The sequence below is a fragment of the Cavia porcellus genome, unplaced genomic scaffold, assembly GCF_034190915.1.
Source record: "Cavia porcellus strain 051 isolate PalLab524CR breed Dunkin Hartley unplaced genomic scaffold, mCavPor4.1 scaffold_12, whole genome shotgun sequence".
Lineage (NCBI taxonomy): Eukaryota > Metazoa > Chordata > Mammalia > Rodentia > Caviidae > Cavia > Cavia porcellus.
This window is the reverse complement of record NW_026947495.1, coordinates 5,910,726-5,929,064: the sequence shown is the minus strand read 5'-3', so window position 1 is coordinate 5,929,064 and position 18,339 is coordinate 5,910,726.

The following is an 18,339-nucleotide window of genomic DNA, read 5'->3' as shown; positions in this document are numbered from 1 at the left end:
GGTGTGGAAGGAAAGGAAGCAAAGCACATACCTGGGATGCACTCTCTGGATCTGCTGAGCCTGAGCCCAGGGTTTTCACCTTCCCAGAAGCATGGCATTGACCCACCTCTGCCCTGCATGCATAGCATCCTGAATTGACTCTGAGCCCCCTGAAATATAAGCAAGTACACAATCTTTAGTAAATTGAGAGCTCATGTGCTTCATCAGAAGATAAGGAGCTCTGGTGCTCTCCCCTAATCCCATATAGATATTTCCATTTCCATGCAAGAGAAGCCCTAGTGTCTGTGATGGGGCCAGGGACCTACTCACTGCCTGACTTCCTTTGTGAATTTACATGCAGAGACTCCATAAAAGGAGGAGGATGCTAAAGGAGTCATCTGTGGCCCACAGGTAACTGGATAGTCAGGAACAGATATTACATAGGACAACATGTAAGACCCAGGAAGAGGCTGGTCTCCAAAGGATAGATCAGCAGGTCAACAGTGCCCAGCTTTCACATGCAGAAAGGCAAACTGATCTGGTGCTCTAAGTCCATTTGCTCAAGCCAAGAAGAACACCTTTCTGTCAGTGTGTGAAGTCCTCATGGGACTTGTTTGTACTCAAATGGACTTCATTAGCCTCTGTTTTGTGGGGAAATTGTGGCTGAGATTGTGACCTCCATCAACAGTGCAGGAGAGTTCCTTTTCCCCCACATCCTCTCCAGCATTTGTTGTTGGTAGTTTTCTTGATGCTGGCCATTCTTTCTGGAGTGAGATGGGATCTCAGTATTGTTTTAATTTGCATTTCTCTGATGACTAAGGATGAAGAACATTTTTTTCATGTATTTATTTGCTATTTGTATTTCTTCCTCTGAGAACTATGTATTCATCTCAGATGCCCACTTTTGGATTGGTTCCTTGAATTTCAGGGATCTGATTTTTTTTTTTTATTCTTTATATATTTTAGACAGAAGTCCTTAGTCTGCGGGACAGTTCACTAGGATTTTTTTTCCCAGCTTCTGGGTTTTCTTTTCACTGTGCTGGTAATCTCTTTTGACATGCAGAAACTTTTTAATAAGATGTGATCCCAGTTATTAATTCCATATGGTTTGATTCCTATTCATGAATTCTCTACCTACCCCTATGTCTTCAAGATGTTTTCCTATTTTGTCTTCCAACAGATTTAGTGTTTCTGTTTTAATATTCAGATCCATTTAGATTTTAGTTTAGTATATGGTGATAGGCATGGGTCTAGTTTTAATTTTTGGCATATGGAGAGCCAGTTTTTCCAGCACCATTTATTAAAGAGACTGTAATTTTTTCAGTGAACATGTTTGACCCCTTTGTCAAAGATAAGGTGGTTGAGTGTGTTTGTAGTTGTGGTTGTATCTTCTAGTCTATTCCATTGATCTTCAAATCTATTTTTACTCCAGAGTAGCTTTGTAGTATAATTTCAAGTCAGGGATTGTGATGCCTCCTGCCTTGCCTTTGCGGCTTAGAATTGCCTTTGGTCTTCTAGGTCTCTTCTGGTTCCAGATGAATTTTAGAAGTGATTTCTCTAGATCTATGAGGTCTGTTGATGGTATTTTCATTGGATTGAATCTGTATAGCAATTTTGCATTGCATTGAATCTGTATAGCAATTTTGGGAGAATGGCCACTTTCACAATATTTATTCTCCCCATCCATGAACAAGGGATGTGTTTCCATTTTCTGAGATTATCTAAGATTTCTTTTTTCAGGATATTGTAGTTTGTGCTGGATAGATTTTTTTACATCTTTCCTGAGATTAATTCCTGAGTATTTCATTTTTTTGGATGCTGGTGTGAAAGGTGTGGCTTCTCTTATTTCTCTCTTGGTAATTTTGTAGTTAGGGTATAGAAATGCTATTGCTTTTTGAGTATTGATTTTGTATCCAGCTACATTGCTGAATTTATTTACTATATCTAGGAGTCTTTCAATGAAGTTTGGGGCCTTCTATCTAGAGTATCATGTCATCTGCAAATAATGATAATTTAACTTCCTCTTTTCCTATTTTTACCCCTTTTATTTCTGTCTCTTGTCTAATTGCTCTGGCTAGTTTTTCCAGTACTATATTAAATAGGAGTGGTGATAAGAGACATCCTTGTCTCGTGCCTGATTTTAAGATAAAGGCCTTCAGTTTTTGGCCATTTAATACTATGCTGGCATTTGGTTTGTCATAGATGGCCTTTATCATATTGAGGTAAAGATCATCTATTCCAATTTTCTGTTAGGTTCTTATCATGAGTGAGTGTTGGACTTTATCAAAAGTTTTTCTGCATCTATAGAAATGATCTTGTGATTCTTACTTTTGACTTTATTTATATGGTGGATTACATTGATTGATTTACATATGTTGAACTGTATGCCTGGGATGAATCCCAGTTGGTCATGGTGTATAATCTTCTTGATGATTTGCTGCATCCTATTTGCCAATATTTTATTGAGGATTTTTGCCTCTGTGTTCATTAGGGAGATTGGCCTGTAGTTCTCCTTTTTAGTTGGGTCTTTCCCAGGTTTTGGTACTAGAGTTATATTTGCTTCCAGGGATGACTTAGGAAGAATTGCTTCCCTTTCAGTTTCATTGAAGAGTTTGTGGAGTGCTGGCATTAAGTCTTCTTTGTATTTCTTGTAAAATTCCGCAGTGAGTCTGTCTGCACCTGGGCTCTTCTTTGTAGGTAAGGACTTAATTACATTTGCAATTTCATTGATAGAACTTGGTTTATTCAGCAGTTTTACATCTTCTTGACCTAGCTTTCATACTTCATATGTTTCTAGGAATCTGTTCATTTCTTGTGTGTTTTCTTATCAAACCTATGAGAGCAGAGGTTTTTGAAATAGGTGTTGATAATCTTCTGTATTTCTACAGGGTCTGCAAGTGATTCGCCTTTTTCATTCCTTATTGCATGAATTTGAGCTTTTTCTTTCCTTTTTAAAATTAGGTTGGCTAGGGGCTTATCAATTGTATTTATTCTTTCAAAGAACTAACTCTTGGATACATTGATTCTTTGGAGTGTTTTCTTCGTCTCTATTGCATTAATTTCTGCTCTGATTTTTATAATTTCCTCCCTTCTTTTGGCTTTGGACTTGACTTGCTCTTCTCAGGTTGTTTATTTATATTTGTTCTGTTTTCCTGATGTGGAAAATCATTGCTATAAATTTTCCTCTGAGGACTTCTTTCATTGTGTCCCACAGATTCCGATATGTTGTATTTGTATTTTCATTGGCTTTTAGGTATTGTTTAATTTCTTCTTTAATTTCCCTGTGACCCACTGATTGCTCAAGAGTGTGTTATTCAATTTCCATGTGTTTATGGGGTTATTGTAGTTTCTTTTTCCTTAATTTGTAGTTTCATGGCACTATGATCTGATAACATGCATGGGATAATTTAATCTCTTTTGCGTTTATTTCAATATGTTCTGTGGGTTAATATGTGTTTTATTTTAGAGAATGTCCCATGTACCGCTGAGAAGAATCTATATTCCAATGTTTTTGGATGGAACACTCTTTTGGATGGGTCTATCAAGTCCATTTGTTCACAGGTGTGATTCAGTTCTGTTATTTCTTTGCTGATTTTCAGTCTGGTCGATCTGTATCTTGGTGTAAATGGTGTGGTAAGATCTCCTGTTATAATTGTGTTATTGTTAATATGATTTTTCATTTCTATTAATACTTGTTTTGTATAACTGGGTGCTCTGGAAATTAGTGCATATATATTTAAGATAGTTATCTCTTCCTCTTGAAGTTTTCCCCTAACCAGTATGTAATGATCTTCTTTATCTCTTAGGATCATTCTTGGTTTGAAGTTCACATTATCTGCAAACAGGAGAGCTACCGCCATTTTTTTCCCGTTGCCTGTAGTATTGTTTTGCATCCTTTGTGTTTCAGTCTATGAGCTCCCTTTTGGGTTAGATGGGTTTCTTGTAGACAGCTTATTTTTGAACGTTGTTTCTTGATCCATTCTTTCAGTCTGTTTCTTTTAATTGGTGAATTGAGACCATTTGCATTAATGGTCTTAACTGTTATATATTGGTTTATTGTTGGCATGTTATCTTTTGTTGTTACATCTTTATCTTTCCATACTGTTTAGTTGTTTGTTTTGTTTATTAGTTTTTTCCTATGTGCATCTAAATTGTCTTTCAGTATTCTTGCATGGTTGGCTTGGTGATCATAAAGTTCTTCAGCTGTTCTTTGTCATGTAAGTTTCTTATTTCTCCATCCATTTTGAAGGGCAGTTTTTCTGGGCACATCAGTCTAGGTTGGAAACCATTTTCCTTTAGGATCTGAAATACTTCACTCCATGCTCTTGACTTCATTGTTTGTGTTGAGAAGTCTGCTGGGATTCTGATATTCTTTCCTTTATAGGTGATCTGTGTCTTCTTTCTCACAGCTTTTAATACTCTATTTCTATGTTGGGTTTCTGGGATGGTCATTATTATGTCTGGGTGCAATTTTGCTTTGATTATGGCTATTTGGAGTTCTATATGCTTCACTAATCCTAATGTCAGTTTCCATTCTCATGTTTGGGGAATTTTAAGCTATTACTTCTCTAAATAGTCTCTTGATATCATTTGTGTTGTCCCCTTCTTTTTCATTTATCCCTATCAATCTTCTGTTGTTTTTCTTTGTGTCATATTGCAGCTGTTCAATTGTTATTTCCTGGTTCCTTTTTATTTTTAAAAGATCTTTCCTTTCCTGTTCACTAGTTGGACTCTTGTCTTTGAGATCTGAATTTCTATCTTCACTTTTATTGAGGATTTTTTTGACAACTTTAAATGTAATTTTTGATTTCCTGTATATCTCTTTGAATCTTTTTTATGTATTCTCTTTGTTTCTTATATTTTTCATCTAGGGACCTTATCTTTTTTGTTTTGTTCCCCTGATTTTTTAACTGTGTTTTCTTTAAATGTGTTAAGCATCTCTGTCATTACTTTTATTGTTTCTTCTTTTACCTGGAATGTTATTTCTCATATGAATTCCTTTAAAGCTTCCTGGAGTTGCTTCTTTATTTCAGTTACTATTATTTCATGTGTATGGTATGTATTTTCTTCTATGTACATGGCTCCTAGGCTTTCTTGGGATGGGCTGGATGTTTGAGATTTCATTTTGGTCTTTCATTTAGTCATTTTCTTATATTTCCGTGTTTGAAGTGTTGTTCCAAAGCTTCCCTTGGGCATGTTGGAAATTTCCTCCTATGTCCTGGGCTCCTGGGACTTCTCTGGTAGCATAGCTCCCTCCTTGGGCAGTGAGGCCCCTGGAGTAAAAAAAGGTTACCAGGCTTGTCTCAGGGAGGTCTAAAGCCTCCTCAAGCCATGCAGCTCCCCCCTCTGGCAACAACATTCCCTGGATGGAAAGAAGGCCACCAGGCATGGTCCAGGCAGGCCCAAATCCTGCTAAGCCCAATTTAGTATTGCTGCAAGCCCAGTGAGCCCCAACCACCTACATCAAGGATCTCATTCTATCCTGGGGATCAGATGTTGTGTAACCATCCACCTCCTTGGGTGGCAAAGCTCTCCAGGCTGATAGAAGGTCACCCCTATGGCCTCGGTAGGCCTCAAACTTCCTCAGCAGGGCTGTGACCTCCTCCAGGTGGTGGCAGTAGTGCTGGTGCTCTACAGGCTGAAAAAAGGTCACAGGCAAGGCCAGAGCAGGTACCTGCTGCTTGGCTTAGCTCCCTCCTCCAGGAGGGGCACCTGCGGCCTCCCCTCTGGGTGGAAAGAAGTTGGTTAACAAGGCCTGAGCAGATTCCCACACCTCAGCCCAGCTCCCTCCTCCAGGCGGGGTGGCAAGTTCAAAGCCAGTGTGGGAAACTTCACAGGAACTGCTTGCTGGAAGAGTGTGTGTCAATGGTCACATGAGTTTAGTTCCCATTACTGAAAACATTCAACCAATCAGATTATTTAAGATACCCAATAAATTGGTGTTTATGATGACATAGGTGACCAACAAATCCAAAGGCACTAACCAAGGGAAACAATGTTCCTCCATGGTGGTAAAAGACTGCCCTCTGCTCCACTTGTGCATCACAAATAAAAGCAAACGTTAGCAACCCAGAACACTTGTTATCCATCCTTTGGATGGATAACAGTGATGAGAACAGTGGATGAGGCTCACCTCCTTGCCTCTTCCTATCTGTCACATGTGGAGGCTAGAGTGATGGATACATCTGGAGCCTTGTCTGTGACCATTCAAACCCGAACTTGGTCACTCAGGTACAAGAAGGATTCATTCTGCTATGGCCACTGACTGAAGGCTCCAGTCCCCACTGCCAAGTTACCAAGGGCCTCTCCATAGGGCCACTTAGGACATGACAGATGATGTCCCTGTGACTGATGAAGAAGAGGTACATGCAAGACAAAAGTATGGCCTCTTTTAATCTCTCTAAAGTGACTTCCCATCATTTCTGCTGTGTCCTGTTCACAATCTCAGCTCACTCAGGCTGGGGGATCAATAAGAAGTGGTCATCACCTGGGGCCACAGGAGAGGCTGTGTGCTTCCTGGGTGCAAGATCTGAGAACATGACCCCAGGACACAAGGGAGACGTTCAGTGATGCCCATATCACTGAACACAAAAGGCCTCACTCATGGGCACTTAAGCTCAGGGATTCACAGCCTCCTCCCTGACACACCCATGTCCTGCAAGGACACCTAAAGTCTTGCCACCTTCTCCATACCACATACAATTAGCATGACCCCACTGGAATGTCAAGACAGCTGGTGTCCACTTAGACCTTGCTCATTTCCATACTGTCCATCTAGATATGGTAGGCGCTCATCTACTTCACTTCTCCACAGTCCTTCCCATCCCATCAAGCTTTTCGCGGTACTTACCACCTTCTGTGTGATCTTATCTATTTGTCGGTGTTCTTTACAACTCACTAGATCAGAAGTGTGTTTCTTATTTATTCACTGCTACCAAAAGAATTTCCACACAAAAAAAAGAATCCAAAGAAAATTCCTGAAAGAACAAATGAATAGATAGAATGGAATGATGAAAAGGAAATGCAGGGCGTGCTGACCATACAAAGGAAGCACAGGGAACCCTCTGCAGGTAGAATCCCACAAATGTAGAGAAAGAGAGATGCCACATCTAGGGTTGCGGGGCTCACTCCGCGCACCGGGAGACCAGGAGATCTCTGCTCCTGTGCATTGGCAGTCGGGAACTGATTGCTAAGTCCTTGCCTTTTAGAGGTGGCCAAAGCGCCACAGAGTGTTCTGTGCACATCTGCGGAGCAGCCACAGTGCACTGCATGCGCAGTGCTGCCTACATTCGCGAGTTCCCCAGAGGCCTCCACTCTACACCCTCGTGCCCGGGACTAGTCATGGTCCACATACCTACCTGCACAACTATGCAGGTGGCTAAGTGAACCAGGCCTCAAGCTTTAGGTTTGCATCAGTCCTGCCTTCAGGCAACCGGCGTCTGAAGTAGATGAACGTCCCATTGGGAGAGAACTACCTGGCATCTTCCCACTGACCAATGGTGAGCGGCTGCTGCACAGAGGCTGAGCCCAACCTGGGCGCGAGCCATTGGCTTCCCCTCTTGGCAGTCCTTGTTTACTTAGACAGCCACCGGTTTCTAGGGCAACGTGGCCTTCTGCAAATGCTAGGCAGGACACTAGGGAGAAACTCCACTTCGGAAAAAGAGTGGGTGGGCTCTCTGTGGGCGTCCTATTCCTGCTGACTTTTTAAACCAGGGTACAAAGACTGGTGGTTAAAAAGAAAAACAAAGTAGGGATTGTTACAGAAGCCCTGGTCATCATTTAGAATGTCCAGTGTTAGGAACACTAACCTACACAAAGATAGTGAATGTGTGTCTGTCAGGGCTGCAGCTCAGGTGAGAGGTCACTTGGAGGTTGGGACGGGCAATGGAGTGGCCTCGCACCATCAAGGGTAAGATCCACTCTGAAGGGAAAACCAACATTCTGTTTAGTCCTTCAGTTTTTAGAAATAATAATGTTGTCTGACCCGGTGATACATGCTCGTTAATCCTATCTACTACAGAGGCTTGAGGCAATAGGATTGCAGATTGGGACCCAGCCAGGGCAAGTTAGTGAGATCCTGTTTCAAAGTAGTGAAAATAAGTGAGTAGTAAAAGGGTTAGGGTTGTAGCCCAGCAGTAGAACACTTATTTGCTTGGCATGTGTGAGTTCCTGAGTTCCATCCCCAGCATTTAAAAAATTATTAATTCTGGGCTCATTTTCCTATGGAATACAAGGTTAAAAAGAAAGAAAAAGAGTGAAAAATAAAATCTAGTTTAGAGCATAACAGTGATACCTTAGCAGTAAAATATGATCATGCCAACAATCAGAAGAAAAACGAAACTGAGGAATGTTAGTGCAACATTTGGGTTCATTTTCACTCAGGATCAGTGGTTCCCAGAAGAGGCAGCTGAGAAGCTGAAATCCTGGACAGGACTCTGACGGGGCTATGGTTCCAGGGACTGGAGTCAGGGGTCCCATCTTTGGTTTGGGATTGGGAAAAGCTGCAGAGTAGTGGGGAAATGAAAGCAGCAGTAGACTAGCCCCTGGGGGATTTATTCAAATTCACCTGAACTTCTGAAACTGTTTTTGTAATCCAGGTTTTATTTCTGATACCACTAGATAGGTGAGAGATAAAACGGAAATTAGACAATGTGGTATTGCTTGCCTCAAATTATAATTGCTTATGGATTACATCCAGTACTCCATAGAAATTCACCACAATGACCCATAATCCTTCAGTGAAAGAGAGAAAGATGGAGAAGGATAGAATAGAGAGAAGAGCCACCGGCTCAGCTGTGATCATGTGACATTGGGTGTTATATATCATTCATAATGCAAAACATCACTTGTTTATCAAGTCAAAAAGTTTGCTCCCCTTACAGGAAATTGTAGAATAAGTTACTCACGATCCCAGGTTTTGATGTATTTAAGTGCTGAATTGAAAAACAATAATACATTACATTGATACTGTTTTAGAAACCAGAATCTGAGGAAATTATGCGGGCCTATAAAAAATCAAAAGATTAAAATGGCTTTGATATATGATATGATTTTTTCATTTAAAAGGAAAAAACAAAACAAAACAGTATAAGGGTACAAGTAATACAGAATTACAAAAAAACAGTAAGAAATCACTAGCTAATACATTACATATTGTCACTTAGGAATAGTTGTTCAAGTTACAGGATTAAAGCATACAAAATGGACATTCAAACAGTGAGATTGCAAAAAGTTGTGTTTAATGATCCAACAAAAACTCAGTAATATACTCATCTCTCTTAACACACCTAAACACACTTGCAGTTGTATCCTTTAGAGCACTTTTTTTTTTCCTTTTTACAACAAAATTTACACATTTTGGGTTTTATTACTCCCATAGTTCTTATTACTTTTTTTGGGAAGACGATAAAACCAAATATGACAAAACAAAGCAGTGAGTCAAAACAAAGGATAGACGTAGCACATGATGTAAAAACAGAATACAAAGTTATCAGCAATGGTAACCATAATGCCTTTTGCTCCCTTAAAAAGAAATGCCTATATCATTAGGTATAATAAAATTGAACAAAACAGTACAGAACAAGACCAATAAAACCTAACATTGGAAACATTACAGGACTTTAAAAGAAGATAATAGTCAAACCAGAATGGGGCATCATAACGAATCTTATTGCCTTCAAAGTAGTTGCCTATACCTTCAAACTTGATACTATCAAACAGAACAGAACAGTCTAATCAGTCAAAACAAGATAGTGGGAGTAATACAGGGCTTCCAATCAAGTTAATAGGAAATGAAAAAAGTTACTATAATATATCCTGCTTTTTAAAATTTTCCCCCTAATTAAAAAATAATAAAAAATAAATAATTGTTTTAATGAATAAGGGGGGAGACTGAGATAAAGAGGAAGTAACAACATAATAATACAGGTCAAAGCATGACAATTTCAGCAACCTAGTGCTTCTCCACCAAATAACCCAACTTAATAGTAGTTATAGTGTTTCTTTCCTTGAAATATTTGAATATAACTTCGTATACTATAGCATCAAACATATCAAGACAGTGTGAAACCATTTAGATGGATGAAAGTATTGCGGGGTATTTAGAACCAGCTAATGGAAAACGAACAATGGTTTCTATATTATCCCTTTGCCTATAAAAATTTTTGTTTATACTATCACATATAATAAAATCCAGTAAGATACAACATGATAAAACCAATAGAGACAGAAGAGCAACAGTTTGGTAGGGCTTCAAAACAAGATGATATTAAATTAGCACTAGCTATTATGATGTCTTGTTTTCTTCAAAATAGCTGTTCATTTCATCACAGGCAATAATATCAAGCAGCCCAGAATAAAGCCATTTCAATTAATGAGTGAGAAGGCTTCAAGGCCACATAATGGGGAATCATGATTACCACATACTTTTATATATTTGAATCATTTCTTACACTAGGGAAACTTCGGTATTCACAAATACGAGTTTGATTTATTTTACTTCTGAGTATGGTCTCAAGCTGCACCCATTTATTGATAAATATCTCAATGTGATCCTTCTTTAAAAATACCACAACTTTTTTATCCACTCCTCAGTTGATGAACACTTGGGTTGCTTCCAAGATCTGGCAATTACAAATTGTGCTGCTATAAACATAGGTGCACATATATCACTGTGGTACGATGCTTTCAGTTCTTCTGGGAATATTCCTAGAAGTGGAATAGCTGGAACAAATGGGACTTCCAATCCCAGCTTTTTAAGAAATCTCCAGACTGACCTCCACAAAGGTTGTACCAGTCTACACTCCCACCAACAGTGCGGGAGACTTCCTTTTTCCCCACAGCCTCTCCAGCATTTGTTGTTGGTAGTTTTCTTGATCCTGGCCATTCTTTCAGGAGTGAGATGGAATCTCAGTGTGGTTTTAATTTGCATTTCTCTAATGAGTAATGATGATGAACATTTTTTCATGTATTTATTTGCCATTTGTATTTCTTCATCTGAGAACTGTGTATTCATCTCAGATGCCCATTTTTGGACTGAATCTTTGAATTTTGGGAGTCTGAGGTTTTTTTTAATCTGTTTTAGACAGAAGTCCTTTGTCTGAGGGAGAGTTCACTAAGCTTTTTTCCCAGTTTGTGGGTTTTCTTTTCACTATGCTGGAGATTTCTTTTGACATGCAGAAACTTTTTAATAAGAAGTGGTCCCAGTTATTGATTCTGGGAAGTATTTCCTGTGCGGTTTGAGTCCTGTTAATGAATTCTCTACCTACCGTTATGTCTTCAAGGTTTCTACCCAATTTGTATTCCAATAGGTTTAGTGTTTCTGTTTGAATATTCAGATCTTTGATCCATTTAGATTTTAATTTAGTACATGGTGATAGGCATGGGTCTAGTTTAAGTTTTCGGCAAATGGAGAGCCAGTTTTTCCAACACCATTTATTAAAGAGACTGTGGTTCTTCCAGTGAACCTGTTTGGCTCCTTTATCAAAGATAAGGTGGTTGAGTATGTGTGTAGTTGTGGTTGTATCTTCTAATCTACTCCATTGATCTTTGGCTCTGTTTTGATTCCAGTACCATGTTGATTTTATTACTGTTGCTTTGTAGTATAACTTCAAGTCAGGGATTGTAATGCCTCCTTCCTTGCCTTTGTTGCTTAGAACTGTCTTTGCTATTCTAGGTCTCTTCTCACTCCAGATGAATTTTCGGAATGATTTCTCTAGATCTGTGAGTTATGTTGATGGTATTTTCATTGAGATTGCATTGAATCTCTATAAGAGTTTTGGGAGAATGACGATTTTCACAATGTTTATTCTTCCTATCCATGAGCAAGGGATGTCTTTCCATTTTCTGAGATCATCTTCAATTTCTTTTTTCAGTGCATTATCATTTTCCCTGTATAGGTCTTTCACTTTTTGTAACAGTAATTCCTAAATATTTTATTTTTTTGGTTGCTAGTGTGAAGAGTATGGCTTCTCTTATTTCTCTCCCTGTGGTTTTGTTGTTAATGTATAGGAATGCTATTGATTTTTTTTTTTTTTGTCTTTTTCCTTTTTATCGGTACCGAGGATCGAACTCACGACTGCCTGCTTGCAAGGCAGGCACTTATGCCGCTGAGCTAAATCCCCAGCCCCCTGCTATTGATTTTTGAGTACTGATTTTGTATCTAGCTACATTGCTGAATATATTTATTATATCTAAGAATCGTTCAATGTAGTTTAGGGGGTCTCCTATGTAGAATATCATGTCATCTGAAAACAATGATAATTTAACTTCTTCTTTTCCTATCTTTACCCCTTTTATTTCTCTCTCTTGTCTAATTGCTCTGGCTAGTATTTCCAGTACTATATTAAATAGGAGTGGTGATAAAGGACATCCTTGTCTTGTGCCTGATTTTAAATTAAAGGCCTTCAATTTTTGTCCATTTATTATGATACAGGCTGTTGGTTTGTCATAGATAGCCTTTATTATATTGAGGCAAAGACCATCTATTCCAATTTTCTGTAAAGTTCTTATCATGAATGAATGTTGGACCTTATCAAAAGCTTTTTCTGCATCTATAGAAATGATCATGTGATTCTTACTTTTGCTTTATTGATATGGTGGATTACATTTATTGATTTACATATGTTCAACTATCCGTGCATGCCTGGGATGAATCCCACTTGGTAATGGAGTATAATTTTCTTGATGATTTGCTGCATCCTATTTGTCAATATTTTACTGAGTATTTTTGCATGTGTGTTCATTAGGGAGATTGATTTATAGTACTCTTTTTAGTTGGGTCTTTCTCAGGTTCTGGTGCTAGAGTAATATTTGCTTCCAGGAATGATGTAGGAAGGATTGCTTCCCTTTCAATTTCAGTGAAGAGTTTGAGGAGTGTCGGCATTAGGTCTTCTTTGTATTTCTTGTAGAATTCTGCAGTGAATCCATCTGGGCCTGGGCTCTTCTTTGTAGGTAAGGACTTAATTACATTTTCAATTTCATTAGTAGAGATTGGGTTATTCAGCAGTTTTGCATCCTCTTGATCTAGTTTTGGTACTTCATATGTTTCTAGGAATATGTCTATTTCTTCGGTGTTATCAAACCTTTGAGAGTAGAGGTTTTTGAAACAGGTGTTGATGATTTTCTGTATTTCTATAGAGTCTGTAGTAGTTTCACCTTTTTCATTTCTTATTGCATGAATTTGAACTTTTACTTCTCTTTTTAAAATAAGGTTGGCTAGGGGCTTACCAATTTTATTTATTCTTTTAAAGAACCAACTCTTTGATTCCTTGATTCTTTGGATTGTTTTCTTAGTCTCTTTGCATTATTTCTGCTCTGATTTTTATAATTTCCTCTCTTGTTTTGGCTTTGGGCTTGAATTGCTCTTCTTTTTCTAGCTGTTTGAGATGTACCATCAGGTTATTTATTTGTATTAATTCTGTTTTCCTGATGTGGGAACTCAGTGCAATAAATTTTCTTCTGATGATGGCTTTCATTGCATCCCACAGATTCTGGTAAGTTGTATCTGTATTTTCATTTTTCTTGTAGGTATTGTTTAATTTCTTCTTTAATTTCCCCTGTTACCCACTGATTACTCAAGAGTGTGTTATTCAGTTTCCATGCGTTTGTGAGATTTTTGCAGTATCTTTTATCATTAATTTCTATTTTCAAAGCCCTATGATCTGATAACATGCAAGGGATAATTTCAACTCTTTTTCATTTATTTAGATATGTTCTTTGAGCTAATATATGGTCTATTTTAGAGAATGACCCATGTACTGCTGAGAAGAATGTGTATTTGATGCCGTTGGATGGAACACTCTGTATATGTCTATCAAGTCCATTTGTTCACAGGTGTGATTCAGTTCTGTTATTTCTTTGCTGATTTTCTGTCTGGTTGATCTGTCCCTTGGTGTCAATGTTGTGTTAAGCTCTCTTGTTACAATTGTGTTCCTGATAATTTGATTTTTCATTTCTATTAATACTTTTTTTTTATATAACTGGGTGCTCTGGAATTTGGTGCATATATATTGAAGATAGTTATCTCTTCCTCTTTGAGTTTTCCCCTAACGAGTATATAGTGACCTTCTTTGTCTCTTCTGATCATTATTGGTTTAAAATTCACATTGTCTGCAAACAAAATGGCTCCTCCTGCTTTTTTTGGATTCCTGTTTTGTGAAGTATTGTTTTCCATCCTTTGACTTTCAGTCTGTGTGTATCCTTCTGGGTGAGATGGGTTTCCTGTAAACAGCATATGGTTGGATTTTGTTTCTTGATCAATTCTGCTAGTCCGTTTCTTTTAATTGGTGCATTGAGACCATTTACATTAATGGTTATAACTGTTATATGTTGGTTTATTGCTGACATGTTATCTTTCTGCTGTTGCATTTTTATCTTTCTGTTCTGTTTAATTATCTTCTTTCCTTTGTGTTTTTTTTTCCTTTGTGTATCTAAACTGTCTTTCAATATTTTTTGCAGGGTTGGCTTGGTGTTCATGAAGTTCTTCAACTGTTCTTTGTCACGGAAGTATCATATTTCACCATCGATTTTGAATGATAGTTTTTCAGGGTACATCAGTGTAGGTTTGAAATCATTTTCCTTTAGGATCTGGAATACTTCACTCCATGCTCTTCTTGACTTTATTGTTTGTGCTGAGAATGCTGTGATTCTGATAGGTTTTCCTTTATAAGTGATCTGTTTTATCTCTCCTACAGCTTTTAATAATCTATTCTTGTGTTGGATTTCTGCGATTGTGATTATTATATGTCTGGGTGTAGTTTTATTTTGATTATGACTATTTGGTGCTCTGTATGCTTCACTGAACCTGTTGCCAGTTTCTGATCTCATGCTTGGGAAATTTTCAGCTATTACGTCTCTAAATATCTTGTTGACGCCCTTTATTTCATCCCCTTCTTTTTCAATAATCCCTATCAATCTTATGTTGTTTTTCTTTGCATCATCTTGCAGTTGTTGAATTGTTATTTCCTGATTCTTTGTTATTTTTAAAAGATCTTTCCTTTCCTGTTCACTAGCTGGAATCCTGTCTTCAAGGTCTGAAATTCTATCCTCACTTTCATTGAGGTGGTTTTTACAGCTTTCAGTGGAATTTTTGATTTCCTGTATCTCTCTGCATCTGCTTTATATATTCTGTTTGTTTCTTATATTGTTCATCTAGGGCTTCTATCTTTTTGCTTAGTTCCTCTAATTTTTTAACTGTGTTTTCTTTAGATATGTTCAGTATCTCTTTCATTTCTTTTATCATTTCTTCTTTTACCTGGGAGATTATTTCTAGTTTGAATTCCTTTAAAGCTTCCTGGAGTTGCTTGTTTATTTCAGTTGCTATTATGTCCAATATTTTTGTTGTGTGGCATATATTTTCTTCTATATACATAGCTCCTAGTGTTTCTTGAGATGGGCTGGAGGTTTGAGGTTGTAATTTGGTCTTCTGTTTTGTCATTTTCCTATATTTCTGTATTTCAAGTTTATTTGAAAGCTTCCTCGGGGTCTGTTGGAAATCCACTTCTATGCCTGCAGCTCCTGGCACTCTGGCACCCACTTCCCCCAGGCTGCTGGGCCTCTGGAACCCATGGTGCTCGGCTGCTTGCTTAGAATTCCACAGTCCCAAACAAGCTGGGCTCCGGGGAAAGTGGGCACCCACCTGCTTGCTTAGAACTCCACAGTTGCCCAAGCACAGCCAAAACAGGGAGGCAGATGCAGGTACCTCAGATCTGCCTAGCTGTTCCACTGCATGCGGAAGGCTTGAGAGTTCTGAACAAGCTGGGCTCAGGGGAAAATGCATGGGGCACTTACCCCAGGACACTGGGCCTCTGGAACTCCTGATGCTCCCCTGCATGCTTAGAAATCCACAGTCCTCCAGACACACGGGGAGGCGGATGCAGGCGTCCCAGAGCCACCTAGCTGTTCCACTGCCCCCAGACGGTGTGAGCATCCCAAACAGGCTTGATATATACTATGATTTGAAATGCTTAATTTTGGGGTACTTATTCCAAATTTAAATTTTTATTGCTATTAGGAAGCTCAAGTATTTCTGCAAACTCAATCTTCTCAGATGTTTTAGAAAAAAATTTCAAAGAATATTTCTTGACATAAATGTTTCTTTAAAAACTGGAATATATAGAAGAAGAATGGAGGCAAGAAATAGAATATAGAAAAGAGAACTAGCTCATGATTATTCTCAATGAGATAGATTTCTTTGATTCAGATTAATTAAAACTCTTCATGATAAATAAAATAGTAACTCATGTACCATCCTTTTTAAAAGTTGTTAATCTTTGCATGGAATTAAGCAGAACCATTACCTAATAAAGTAGTCACAGATGCAGTGGTATGTATTTGCTGTCTCAGCACTTCAGAGGCTGTGGCAGAAGGAGCACTACCAGTTCAAAGCCAGGCTTGAACTTCATAATGAGATTTTAAAAAATGCAGTCACAGGAGCAAGATGGATTTTTTTTAGCCTATTAACAATTTAGATTTTCAATGATGACATTTTAAGAAAAGAGTGAAATAAGTGTGTAAAAAGGGATAAGCCTTGAGTTTCTAGAAACAATGAGAAAAACATTAAAGAATGAGCAAAAGAAGCAGTGAGACCATTGAATCAGCAAGGGCTTGTCTGGGACAACAGTCAGCATTAATGTTACAAAAAAGGGGTTGAAGAAATTAAATTTCAGGGCTGGGGATTTAGCTCAGTGGCATAAGCACCTGCCTTGCAAGCAGGCAGTCGTGAGTTCAACCCCTGGTACCGATAAAAATGAAAAAACCAAAAAAACAAAAACAAAAGAAATTAAATTTCCCTAGTTTTGGGAAAAGCTAGAGAAATGTCTTTGTTGGAGAACTGGAGATTCAGATCATTAATCAATTAATATAAAGCCAAATACTCCCATGGCAAACTATGACCGTGGGGGGAAGTGAGTGATTCAGAATTCTGTAGGAACTGTTGCCTTGGTGTTCCCTAGCCGAGGTTTAGGCTGTGAACCTAATCTACTCTAGCAGACAGGTGGAAGACCTGGGTCTGAGATGTGTTCTTTTGTGTCTGTTTATCTCTACATGTGTCTACATGAAGACCTTCAGAGAGTCATGGCCAAAGCTTTAATATCACTTTCTGAAGCTCAGCGGAGTTATTCATGCTCCAACTCTAATCAGACCATTCAGTGATAATTCATCTGATTTCAGTATTATTAAGTGGAAATAGCACAATCCACCACAGGTAACCCAAAATGTAGATGAGTGAGATCTTTGGAAACATAGATGGGAGAATGTATACTTCTTAAAGCCAATGAGTGTAGTGTAAAACGCGATTCAATGTACTCAGTGTTTTAAGTGTGTGGCATATATAACATACTTCAAACTCCTAAAAATATAGATAGATTGAGTAATGAAAAAATAGAACAGAACACAAATAATACTGTAAACAACTAAAGGTAGTGCAAAGTTCCAATTAAAATTTTGATATTTATAAGCAAGCATCTTAGTTACTTTTCTCTCATTGCTGGGACAAAATGTTGGCTATCTAAGATTAAAAGAGGAAAGGTTTATTTATCTCACAGTTTGTAGAGGTTTCAGTCCATAATTCATTGGCTTTAAGGCAGAATGGCAAGGCAGAGTGGCAGCCATCCATGGTTGTGGAAGATACCAAAAGCAACAAGAGAGGAAATAAGATCAAGTCTCTTTCCCTCCCTTATCTTTTGTGTATGCTACCTGCCTTTGGGTTGGTGTAGCACATCCTTAATCCTAACATTAGATAATGAATCAATCACAAACTGTATTTTATTTTTTTATTATTTAAATAAAGACAAAACAAAATAGAAAATGGGCAGACATAGTACATACTTTCACAGAAAAGAAATAAACAGTAATAAATACTAGTTGATGTATACATATTGCCCCCCCACAAATAGTTGTTCAAGATACAAAAGTAAAACATATAAATGTTAATTCAACCAGTGAGACTGCAAACAGTTCTGTTCAACTATCCAACAAAAACTAAGTAATATGACTGTCAATACACTTAGACATGCATGCATTTATCCATATCTTCATTTATGTTGAGACCTAACAAAACTTATTAGATTAAAATTCTTCTGAATAAAGATTAATAATATTGTTGGATTTCACATTATAACACTCCAGAATCAGCACTGGATACTAGAGTGCCCCTTTCTTTCCTCAAAAGTATTTGTTCATTTCAGCATGTGTCATAAGATCAGTTCTCATAAACTCTTTATAGCTTTTATGCAAGCATGAGTCTTAACATGTATTTCTATCCTTTTTATATTAGAGGGAGAAACAGAACAAAGCAGGACAGAACTACACATATTACTATAGACACATAAAACTAAAAAGGCATATAAAAACTGCTGTATA